Source organism: Corvus kubaryi, unplaced genomic scaffold, assembly GCF_017639235.1.
Source record: "Corvus kubaryi isolate FWS band 111438036 unplaced genomic scaffold, C.kubaryi_AGA036_p1.0 37396, whole genome shotgun sequence".
Lineage (NCBI taxonomy): Eukaryota > Metazoa > Chordata > Aves > Passeriformes > Corvidae > Corvus > Corvus kubaryi.
The window spans coordinates 22,733,265-22,745,653 of record NW_024581135.1 but is presented as its reverse complement, the minus strand read 5'-3'; the positions used below and the strand labels follow the sequence as shown (position 1 = coordinate 22,745,653).

Here is a 12,389-nt window from a genome sequence, read left to right as displayed (position 1 = left end):
AAGGTGCCCTCCGCGGCCGTACCCACCTGCGGCGGGCAGCCCGCGCCTGCCCCCGCGGCAGCGGGACAGGCCCGGGGACAGGTGCCGGGGACCGGGCTGAGGAGGGGCTGGCGGCGCAGGGATGCTCAGCCGAGCGCGGCCGCGGCCCTCTGCACGGAGCGGCGGGGCGGTGCCGGGGCTCGGCACGGCACCTCGCCGTCCCTCCCGCAGCCGGCCCCGGTGCACGAAGCAAAGCCCCGAGTCGGGGTGCTGCCGGCGTGTCGGAGAAACTGGGCAGCAGCGGGCACCGGGTAACGGGTTTCGGTCATGACATCGGGTCTGGAATTAAACGGGAAAGCACGTGGGCAACAGCGGGGCTGTGCTGGAGCGAGAGGGACCTCCGTGCCAGGGGCGGGAGGATGGTGTCAGACAAAGCGGTGCCGCCGAGGGACAGAGCTGTCAGCAGCAGCCTAAGGGCCTTTCCCCACCCAGGCTTGGTGACACAAGCACGACACCCAGCCTTGCACCGTCACCCTCCCGCAGTGGTCACTGCGTTAGCTGATCAATCTTTGTCATCTGATAATGGGAAGTTGTAAAAAAGCACGTTAGACGCGCCAGAAAGCTACCGTAGAAATTACTCCTTTGATTTAATTTGTATTACGTTTTTGGGGGGTTGGTTTTTTCGGTAGGTTGCTTTTTGGGGGATTTTTTTGTGCAGGGTTTTTGGGGGGGGGAAGTTGTTTTTTCTTCCCTGTAGATCCTCCATCACAGCTTTTACAACATCTTTGATAGCTTAACACACCTTTGGAAAGGGGAAGCTGGGCTGTCTTGTGTAGAGAACCTATGGAGTGGAACAGGTCATCCCTGCTGTGGAGCAGACAGGTTGTAGACTCATCTGTCTGATTAGTGACGTGCCTCTGGCACCCTGGTCCTTCTGCTAGGGCCCTGTCACTCCCTGTCCCCAGGGCTGGCACACTTCCTGCCCTCCAGAGATGGCTCTGAGGCCTCTCTTAGCAAACTGTACTCCTACTATTTACATTCCCCACCTCAGCCCTGCTCTCTGGTTCACGGTAACAAGATTGGAAATAGATTTTTGTCGTCCAAGAAAATCAGTTGAAATCCCTGGAGAACTAGATGCCATTGCCAGCAAATTTCAATAAGAGAATGGGGGGAAAGGGCAAATACCTCCAAAAAAAAGTAGATTTAGAGCATTCTATAAATAATCAAGCCTACACTATTCATTAGGCAAAGATAAACAGGCTGTGTAATGCTGGTTTATATTTCCCCCATTTCTCAAACTAGCAGTTCCAGATCTGGCAGTATCACTGTGCAACAAAGGATCATTTTGGGGACCCTGGCATACAAAAGCCATAGTCATTTTCCTATTAAAGCAGAGACCTCTGTAGAAGGATCCCTTGACACAGTATTTTTTGTGTAACTTCTCAGATAAGCTTCTTGAAAAAAAAGCTTTATTCTTTCAGCTGAACCTGCAAGTCTCATTTTGAATGTGGTGGAATAAAGTTAGGAAATTCATTAAATAACACTTTTTTTTTTCTTTTTGGTGTTTAGGTTCCAAGAGCTGGAGGTGGAAAAACATTAAGCAGGACTTTGGTGGGTATCAGAGTAAGTTTTCATGAAAAATCCACAGAAAGATTAGGTAAGAAGCCACATACATTATAGAACACATTTAAGATCAGATTATTAGAGAGCGATGCCTCTCCCCCTATTAAGGTGCGAAAGACACAATATGCCAAAGTCAATAGTATGGATATTATTTAACAGTAAATGTGGGGGGAGAAGGGGGTGGGAAAGAGAGAAAAACAGGAAAAAGGAAGCGGGGGGAGTGGGGAGGGAAGAGAATGACAGAGAGACATCACTGTGATAGAAGGATATCACTACCTGTGGATCCAGACAGCATCCCGTTACTCCTCTTCTGGTCTTCTCAGTAGGGGGGGGTCCTGTGAAATGTGGAGTTCGATGGGTTAATACGTTCAGGTGTCCATGGGAACACCCAAGCACATCCCCTCCGTGGGAGGGGATATTTTACACTGTCTTTTGCAATACAGGATCTGTTGCAACATTGTGGATCCTGTGCTGTCCCTTTGGTGGAAGGCCTCAGAAATGAGTATGGGGGTGCTTCAGGGCTCTTTGATGGCTCATGATCACTTCTAACACATGGCAGCTGCCTCTGACAGCAGCGCAGTCAAGCCAGTTATGCCCCATCACAAGGGGTGCACGTGTGTGAATGTGAATATCCCGTGTGGATGTGACCTTCCCCGAGGAGGGGCAGCAGGAATGTCACAACTGGACTGGTTTGTATGAGGGAAGACAATTGGCATGATAAAAACACCCTCCAGTCTCTGGAGAGTCTGCTTCTTATCCGGCTCAAAGCCCAGCTTGTAGCCTCCGAGGCCGGGTGTTCACCCCCTCTGTCTCATGCAGAGCAGAGGCTTCACCACCACACCCCCAAAACCTCTCCTCCTCCACGGCACTTGCAGGGGGAAGAGTGTGCAAACCTGGCCTCAGCAAATGAGTCTGTGGCTACGGCTCCCCCCACCAGACCCAGCCAGAGCTGATTTTCCAGCACAGCTGCTGAGCTGGCTTTCCTTGCGGATACATTCTTCTACTCCAGTCTTGTTTATTTCTCTTTAGGCCTGAGATAATTGAAAAATAGTACCACCTTTATTTTATTTCGAGTTCCCATCAGGTGTCTTAACTCACAGTTCAATTTCCCAGATTCGGGTGAGGTGGGCTTCATGCTGCTTCTTTAGAGACTATGCCATAGTGGGCAAAGTCCTTTGATGATCATAACAGTGTTTAACACAATTATGATTTTTAAGTCTCTTACAGACACTTAGTAATACCAGGGATGTAACCACTTATTTTTCTTCTAAAAGAAATAAGTAACAGGGCAAGGAGATAGAGGTGTCTTAAGGTCACCATTCAACAGCACCATTTCAGACAAGAGGTCACTCAACACCTGTGACATGAAAGAAATTCCAGAAAATGCTCTTGTTAATTAGCTAACTTGTTTCTGAACAACTGATTCTTTAATATTCTCTAATGATCTTGATACCAAATTCTTACGTGGCTATTCCACAGATTGGGGTTTTTTCACTAATTTGCCTATACTTAAACCAAAGAGAAACAAACATGTAGAAAGGCAGCTTAAATTTTTTTTTAAATAATACAGTTATGTTACATGGATGGTGGATGACAAAGTGCTGTGTATGCACACAGGTACCCTCATCTTCTAAGGTCTAAATTATATGGAAGTGTTTCTTAGATAACTGTAGTCATTCCCATTCTTTAAATCAGGCAGCAGGAAAGTTTATTAAATATAAAATTAAATGTTTGCTTACTAGCCCCATGCTGAGGATAAGCAGATCTATGGACATGGAAAATATTTACTTACAGAACCTTAAGGAAATACTTTTATTTTCTCCTTTAATAAGCAATATTGTTGTTTCATTGCTGTCATTTATTGGTGGGGGTGGTGTGTGTAAAACAGTATCATTAGGCAAGGCATAGGTAAAAGACACCTTTTTAATAAAGATTTTTGTAAATTATACCTTGCCTTTTTTGCAAATTCATTGAATTATGAAAAACTGTGAGAGTGCAGTAGTAATAACCAGTGAACTGAAGTGCTTTGAAGAAAAAACATGAAGTAGAGCAGCAGAGAGCATTACAGAGTGCATGATAATAAACAAATTAGGCAGAGAGAGAGCTTGGGAGGCAGGCTCATAGCAGGCAGAAGATGTGAAAGGAGAAAGGCAGGCACCAGCAGATGGAAACTGGATGTGCCCTAGAGTAGGGGAGTGCCACAGGACTGAAGAGCCATCTCCAGGAATCAGAAAGCACAGCTGCCATTAGGACCACGATCAGGTAACCAGATCAACATCCCCTTTCTTTGACAGATACCGAGCACCCAACACAACATTATTTACCTTCCTCTTTGAGTCCTCCTTAGGGCTGAATTGCTTAGAATACTTCTGGATGAGCACTGTTGCACCTAAATAGCCTAAAATTACTTGTGTGAAGACAACACAGTTTCCTGAAGATCCAAAATTACTCATGGTAGGCAAAATGAAAGGTGACTCTGAGCAGCTGTAGAAAGATCTGACAATAGTGAGCAATAGGACAATGAGATGGTGGCTGAAGGTCTATGTCAATAACTGGAAACTAATATAAACAGTAATGAAAATAACCCTAACTAAACTTACATAATAATGGGCTATAAATTAGCCTTTATTACTTAGAGTCATTGTGAGTAGTTTTCTGCAAACACTGGTTTGCTACTCAGCAGTAGTCCAAAAGGCAAACAGTGTTAGAAATTGCTTCAAAAGCAGCAGAAAACAAAGCAGAAAAGCTCATTACAGCCCTACGTAAGTCTCTTTGCACTTGAGTGCTGTGTACAATTCCAGTTCCTTCATATGAAAATGTGAAACTAGAAAATGCATGTATGCAGCCAAAAAAATATATGCAGAGGTATGGGAGTGCATCTGTGTGAGGAGATAATTTCTAGTTGAAGAGCAGACTGAGAAAGGATTGTCTTTTGATCTATAAAATCCCCAATGATACATAGGAGGCTGACAGGAAGCAATCACGTGGTGGTTTTTATCACACAAGACCTTGGCAAGACTCAGTAAATGATCAGGCAGAGGGTTTAAAACAACAACTTTTTCATACAGAGTGTTATTAAATCAGATGGCTTGCTTCTATGCTACACTGTAAAGCTGAAGAGAGAGGTCTTTAAACTGGGATTATGCAAATGAATGAAGGACAGCTGTAGGCACAACTATTTCCTTTGCAGTTCCTGCTGAAAAGGTGCCTGCCCACTGCCTGTTAAGAGTTGCCCAAGAAAGGACACTCTGTCTGCCCTGTTTTCCCTGACATCAGTTTCCAAGCAGTGTAGAGAGCAGGATATCAGATTAAATGGACCTTTACAGAGTCCTGTACAGCCATTCAAATGGTTTATTCTTTTCTTTCTGTGCAGCTAGGTGTGAGAAACCAGAGACAAACAGCATCCCTACATGTGAAAGCATACTCCTGCTTTTCCCCATCTTCCCTGGGAGTGAAATCAGTCTCTTAGTTCTTGATCTTTCCATTCGGGTGTTCTTCCATTCCTCTGAAGAGAATTTGGAAAAACTGTTTTTATCTTCTCAATATTTTGCTCTTCAGTTTCTGTAGTGATAGTCCCTGTGCACTGGTCTATTCATTTCAGCACCATTTTCAACCATCCTTTGTACAGGACTGAGGCACTACATAGCAAGAGAAGCATAATAACATAAGATATGCATAGAGTATACCAAAAATACTTCCCATATTCATAGATCATCACAAAAAATAAAATCTAAACTATTCTTGGACATCCCTGAAGGAAAAAGGAGAATTACGTCTTCTCATTGAAGAAACTGGAAAGGGAAGTAGAAACACCCAGAGATGATTTAAAACTGAAGTTACAGATAAACTTAATAATAATTTACAAGAGTTTTATTTAGAATATCCCTATTAAATAAAAAAAGCAGAAAAGCAAATCTGAAATGCAGTTTGTCATAACTCCAAGAATCCCTGAAGACAATAAATCAATCTCACATAAACAAACTCTGTGGTTGATAGTATAGTTAACTATATCCACTCAAAGGGAGGCAAAGTTTGTTTCATACTTTATTTTAGCAGTGGGTAGTAGTCCCGTGGCCTCATTTTCAGCACAATGCACAACTTCTTTACTATGTAGACTGCAAAACCAAAGCAGTATAAACACTTTGAGCTATACATTTTAAACAACAGAGAAAAAAATCTCTGGTTGGAAGTGTTGTAACTACAATCCTTATAACCCTGCTGGCTATTACCAGCCCTCTACTTTCTATTCTAGACTCAGTTCTTTCAAGCTTCAGTATTTAAAGGACTTTTCTCTCAGTAACTCCCCTAGAATGGCATTAAAAGGGTCACAGTGGTAGCTTCCTCTGCACTCTCTGAAAACTACCTAATTAATTTATTTTTCCAAAGCAACAGAGATTACCCAGCTTCAAACAGTTTCAGATGGTCTGCAGGATAAAATTCCAAGAATGCTGTTTTATATGGGCATTGAGGCTATTTTTGCCTTTAACCAGGCAAAGGATAAAACTTACTGTGATACCTGTTTATGGATAACCCATGTCTAAAATTCTGGCCATAATTTTAAGTAGCTTAGTTAGTATGTTGCCACAGAGAAGAAAAATTTTAATGTCCCCCACCACTATTATAAGAAGTGAATTCAGAATAGAAGTGAATGTTGTGGACTTGATTAAAATTTAAAAACATCAGTGGGTCAAAACATGCACTGTATGTTTTCACATGCCATTGCCTTTGATTTTGTTTTGCTGATTAAGCATAACTTCACTCCTGCTATCCTTAGCTATAACAGACACATTAGAAAGGGGATTTAGTGTGCCCAGCATGACGATAATCAGCATTCCAGTACTTAAAATAACTTTCAGCCATCTTGCAATTTTATTTGTGAAGCTGCTTATAATTTCAAGTTTAGAAAATATTTCGAGCATATATTTGCATTTCTGATTGGTTTGATGTCCACATATCTGAATATGCTCTGTTAACATTGCCCTGTATCTTTTAAAATGCCATCTGAAAAATTCATGCAGAACTTTCCAAAAACAGAACTTGGTCAGAAGAGCTGGAAGAATTCCCAATGAAACTTCTGTACTCCCAAGCTCAGGATTTGTAAACACTTCCTCTAAATATAGAGTAGGGTCTGATCAGCAGTTAACTCTTCAGTCTTAAGTCTTGCAGATACTGTGTATTAGATATTACATGTTAACATTGAATTTGGATACCCCACACTGCATGTTGGATGAAGCTCTACCTTCCCAAGCCTCAGAGTCTGCAGAATTTCAAGAAAAATTTGTAATAAAAGAATTAAGGTAGGGGAGCAGGCAGATGTATACTATAAAGTAGATGAAATGAAAATCTTATTTCAATATTTAATTAATCTGACAGTGCCATGTATAGCTCAAAACAACAGCCCCACCATCTACAAGACAAGTGGACTGTACAGCAGTGAAGTGTTATTTTCAAGCTGGGATTTATGTTTACAAAGCACCAGGGCCCATCATCCCTCAAGCAGCTCCCCTCTAAAGCTTCCTTTAAAGCATTTCTAACCAAGCAGAGCAAGCAGCTGGACTGTGTTTTGCGTTCTATTCAGCTGCACACCTCTCTTCACCCTTGTAGCCAGCAGAGCTGCCTGGCACAGTGCTTTGGGCACCATAGCTTCAGCTGCCAGGGCTGCCCAAGGCATCTGGGATGTCCTGTTTAGAGTGTGACACAGCACCAGGCTGGCTGCCAGGAGGCGCAATCCTGCCTGAAACTCAAGCTTCTGGTGCTGCGCTTGTCCCTGCTAAGAGCAGAGGCTGTGGGTGACGTGAATTTGTGCTGCAAGTTGTTCAGTGAACTCCAGACAGCTGCAGCTGGGGTGAGCTGTGTCAGAGCAAGGAGTAGGTACAGAACCACCACACAGCAGAGGGAAGAACAAGAAATTACCTGAGATGAGTGAGCTCAACAGAGAGCACAGGATTTGGAAAACCTGTTTTATTTACTGCTTTAAAATACTGCTTTAAAAGTAATCCTGGTGCTATAACATTCACTATGTGCATACGATATATGCACGGTGCACAACACTGTATTTCAAAATTAAACAGAAGTAAGACACTAAAGGGTGACATTATTACAGACTGATCTAAGGGCTTCTGTGGTTCATTTGTGATAGACATCCACCCAAGACTCTGCAGAGGGATTCCTTGTGGAACAGGGGCATATGATACCCCTGGAAAAATTGGACAACCCAGGGTTGCTGAGGACAAAGCCCTGAACTGGCCCCTGGCTGCAGGCAGCCCTGAAAGTCCTTGGCAAAGTTATGCACTGGTTGGCTCCCCCATGGATTAGGAGCCATCTAGAGGGACTGGGTGTGAATCTTTGCAAAGAAGATATAAGCTTGCATAGGTAAACAATAAAGGGAGCACAATGCTCAAATCGTATCAGTGTTCATGTCGTTACTCTGGCCGGCTCTCCAAGACTCGGGACCCCCCCGAAAAGACTCCAAATCCCTACGCACAGCCTAATCTTAAGGCATTTGGCTTCCAGAGCATCAAAATGCCCCCCATCTTTTCTGTCTTAAGAGCTGACTCATTTGAATTATCCTGCTTTTCCCCAATATCTAAATTGGATTTCCCCAAAGAATTCCCCACACACCTTACCTCCTATTAGACTGTTTCCTATTCTATTTCTTGAAATCTGAACTCGTTTATTTATAACCTTTCTTATTTTTCCTTTGTTTTGTCCCTATTTCCCCTGATTTTCTCCCTAATTCCTGCTCATTATTTTCCTCCTAATCTCTTCCAGAGAAATTGCAAGAATGCCAAGAAATGGTATAGAGAGGTGTTCTGTATGCAGTGTTTTCAGGTATCACATAGGAAGTTTTCATACTGAGCATGACAATTTTAGAACTATTTGGTTAATCCTGCATTTGCAAAACTATGAAAGGCCTCTGGAACAGCAAGAAAAAAAATCAGAAGCAGACACATGAGGCTTGTGCAAACAAAAATAGAGCATTTGTATTTAAAAACTAAAAGGCCATAAAGAAATAAATAGCTTAAAAAATGAGAGAAAATAGGCAAGTTAAACTAAGGTTCTGTCTTCTCTTAATTACTTTAAAATCAATTACTTGAAATTTTTTTAATTATTAACTTATTTTAAAGTATGTTAAATAATGTTTGAAATTGATACACCTATTGATAATTTTGTGGAAAAAAAAACCCCAAACAAACCACAACTTTTTGATTAAGAAATTATCTATATAGGTTGACTATTTTAAGAGCAGGTTAAGATTCAATAATGTCAGCTTTGGATGGAGGCTGCAGCCTCCATCTACACATCCAGAGCCCAGTGACCTCTGCTGGAACTGGGGGATTCCTGGAAGTGCTGTGGCATCATCCTTTGTCCCTTCGCTATCACTGTAAGTGAACTTGGCATTGTTACCCTCCCTCTCTGATATTTTTTTCTTCATTTTATTTTGGAGAAAAATTTTTGGAGAAATTTACCACTGTAACAGCATTCAGACAAAGTTCTAGTTTGACATTCTGTAAAAAAACTTCATCAGAATCTTTGATGAGGTTTTAAATGAATGTTTAACAAATACAATTTAAGTTCAGGAAAGTGGCATGGTGAGAATATGATATGAGTAGTTTTCCTGAATTAAAGCTGTGCACATAATTACACGCTGTTTTCACCTTCAACAGCTTCCCCTTCTCACATGATTATTCCTTCTGTCTCTCACTGCTACAGTAATTGGGAGAGTGGAGGTGCCTGGCATTGCAGACATTAGATGATGTCTCTGTAGAGAGCAGAAAAAACATGACAGAGTGCCCTGGGTCAGAAAAAGGACCACGAACAGGAAGAATGAGGAAGGACACAAAGGAAATCAGTTGCATTGTGCATTGCAAACCTGGGCTCTGCCCCCCATGTGAGCTTCTCTAGCAGTGGTTTGTGCCACCAAAGACAGGTCTCAGGAGCACCAGGATGAGGGGAACTGCAATCACTGATTCACAGATCACATTCAGGATGCACAGCCCTCTTGAGAATGGCCTTTTCTCACTTAATGATCAGAAATACCTTAATGTAGACATTCAGGCAACATAAACAAATTCCTATCTTCCTGCAAGGTTCCTCTGCTGACCAAGTGGTTATGACTCAATAAATGGATAAAATGATTTCTACTGGACATAATTGAGTGTGATTTGTGAAATCTCTATTTTCTCATTTTCAAAAGGTACAGAAGTCTTGTTCAACACCAACAGAAACTATGGCTGATGAACACAGCTGAAATGTAAGTCACTTATAGGTAAGCATGCTAAATTCTACTTAGCAACATTAAAGCACTGATACTGCAAAACAACACACCAAAACCCTCATACAGTTTTGGTCAATTCACTCACCAGCATCAAAAAGAACGCATGAGACAGGTTTTTTTCCAGAACAGGAACCTAATGCTCATTCTCACAGCAGACCAAGTTTTTACTTACCAACAAAAGGACCTAGAAAAGCAGCATGCCACTTAGCAGTAGTGCTATGCAACAATTAAACAGGGAGTGATGAATATCATATCCAATCAAAAATGTACTTACACAAAGTGTTACCTAGCCAAAGAATAGAACATGAATGTTTTCAGGAAATATGCTGAACTCTAAGGAGAGCAATAATGATTTTACTCTATCTTCTAAAAAACTTTACCAGAATACTAAAAATGATTCCACATGAGTCACTTGACAGGCTGATGCAGCAGTGACTGAAAACTAAACTCTACAAATAGCATCTTGAACCCTTAGAAATGAAAATGGGAACATTTCTTTTTTTTTGAGCTCCAGCCCAATTCTCTTCAGCTGCAGACCTGACTGAACAAGCTGGCAAGGGAGTTCCATAGCCCAAAGCAGGACTGCATACAGAGCACTGATCTTCCATGGCCAGGGGAGTGCAGTAGCCCACTATTCCCAGAGGCATGTAGGAATAAAAACAAGATTGAGAACAACTAGAAAATGGCATTGTTCTAATTTGTAACATCACTTCAAGCTGTAAAGGGTCTCTGTGTGTTGAATGTGTGTGTTGAATGCTCCCTCAAGCAGCTGTTAGGAGCAATTCCAACAATCCAAGGACTGTTCCTTCCCATCTTAGATGGCCAAACACCATCACCAGTTAGTTTTTGAGTGTTTACCCTCCTGGGGATGTTTATATCCCCTAAACACACAGGCATCCACCCCGTTAAACCAGGGATCTTGGCATAGGAGACTCATCGGGAGGCCAATTCTACCACACAAATGAGAAGCTGGGGGTTTTTTTCAACTGCCCATACAGGGATTCTCAGCATTTCACCTGCTACTGTGCAGATCCACCACAGCATACAGGTTCTGCAGCATGTGTCAGACCCTCTGTACAAGCATGGTGTCTCTCCACGTTCACAGAATAGGACTGATGCTTTCTGAACACCTTGGACTCGCTGCACACATTGACTGTACAGCTAAGGCTGTAAAGGTGCTGGCTGACAGTTCTGGAGTTTGGGATTTATGGCAACCTGGTCAGAATTATTTCCTGTGTGCAAATACAGAAAATCCCCAAATGCTACCTGAAATTTACCATGAAGGATGGGGGGGAAAAAAAACCAACAAAAACCAAGCAAATAAACAAACAAAAAACCCAACACACCAACCCAAACTGGGACTTTTTCAGGGGAACACAAGAGAAATTGCAAACCTCCTTATAAACAGCTGTCAGGCTAGAGTCAGAGACAGGATCCAATTCTCCAGGCTCAACCATAAACCTGTTTTTTCACTAATTTCACACAGCTATGCCAAATTAAGCAGGAATTTTACAGCTTGGTTAACCACGCAGCCCTTATTCAATTCTGCTCCTTGTGCTGAATGAAACAACTGCACTTGGGGAAAAGAGCTGCTGGTGAGTCATCAAGGACTGCATTTTAACAGGTAGGAGTGGAATGGAGGGGAAGGAAAAGATTTCTTAGGCAACCTTTACTCTGCAACTTGCTCCCATTTGATCATTTGAATTCCAATATTCTTTTTAAAAAAGAAAAAATTGGGGTTTTTTTAAAACATGGTTTGTTACTTTAAATTCAAACTTCTGAACCAATTGATCAAAGGACCATATGGGAGATACTGTGAAGCAGGAAGCATCCAAGGGCATGCTTCTCCTCTAGAGTACATACAACTAGAATTCCTCAATTTTATCTGTACATGTTATTTTAATAAACAGGACATTTCCAATTCAACAAGTAGTATACAGGAATACATGGGAAAGTAATAGCATTTGAAAATTCTCTGTGCACATACTTATTTGAACTATCTTCATTTACTCTCCATGAGTGCCAAAACCATCTTCATCCTGCTGAAAACTTGACTTGTCCAACTCCTACTTGAACAGATGCATTGTAAGCTTCTGGAAGAAAAAAAACAAAAGAAGAAACACCCCAACCCCTCAAAACTAACAAAACCAGACCCACAGCCTTAGACTCCACAGTTTCCCCGCAGTTATAGCCAAAAGACCTCAGGATAAGAAAGGATAAATGTAAGAAGTTTTGGTAGTCTGACACAGAGTCAAATGTTCCTTTAACTAAACAGCATAATGAATAACTTTGGCCCAAAGCAACAAAATATTTAAAAATGTACTTTGAATTATTTTCTTGATTACAGCTATTTTAAGTCTAGATTAATACTGTCATGTCTGCTAGCAGTTGTTAGTTACTTGATTTTCTTTGAATTTACTGCTGTACTTCACTTTTCAATGCAATTTGGATCATGAGAGATGTCTTCTATTTTAACAGAATCTGAACCATTATAAATTAACCAGTCAAG

At 41.7% G+C, this 12,389-nt stretch overlaps 1 protein-coding gene across 5 annotated transcripts in view; it reads right to left on the bottom strand.

Moving 5' to 3' along the window:
• OSBPL6 (oxysterol binding protein like 6) overlaps positions 1–108 on the bottom strand; it is a 102,139-nt gene extending 102,031 nt beyond the window's left edge. For all 5 annotated transcript variants that reach the window (XM_042040515.1, XM_042040517.1, XM_042040516.1 and 2 more), the window contains exon 1: positions 27–108. The gene's annotated coding sequence lies outside the window, so the exon portion shown is untranslated. The remainder of the gene's footprint in view (positions 1–26) is intronic.
• Between the last annotated feature and the right edge of the window lie 12,281 nt (positions 109–12,389).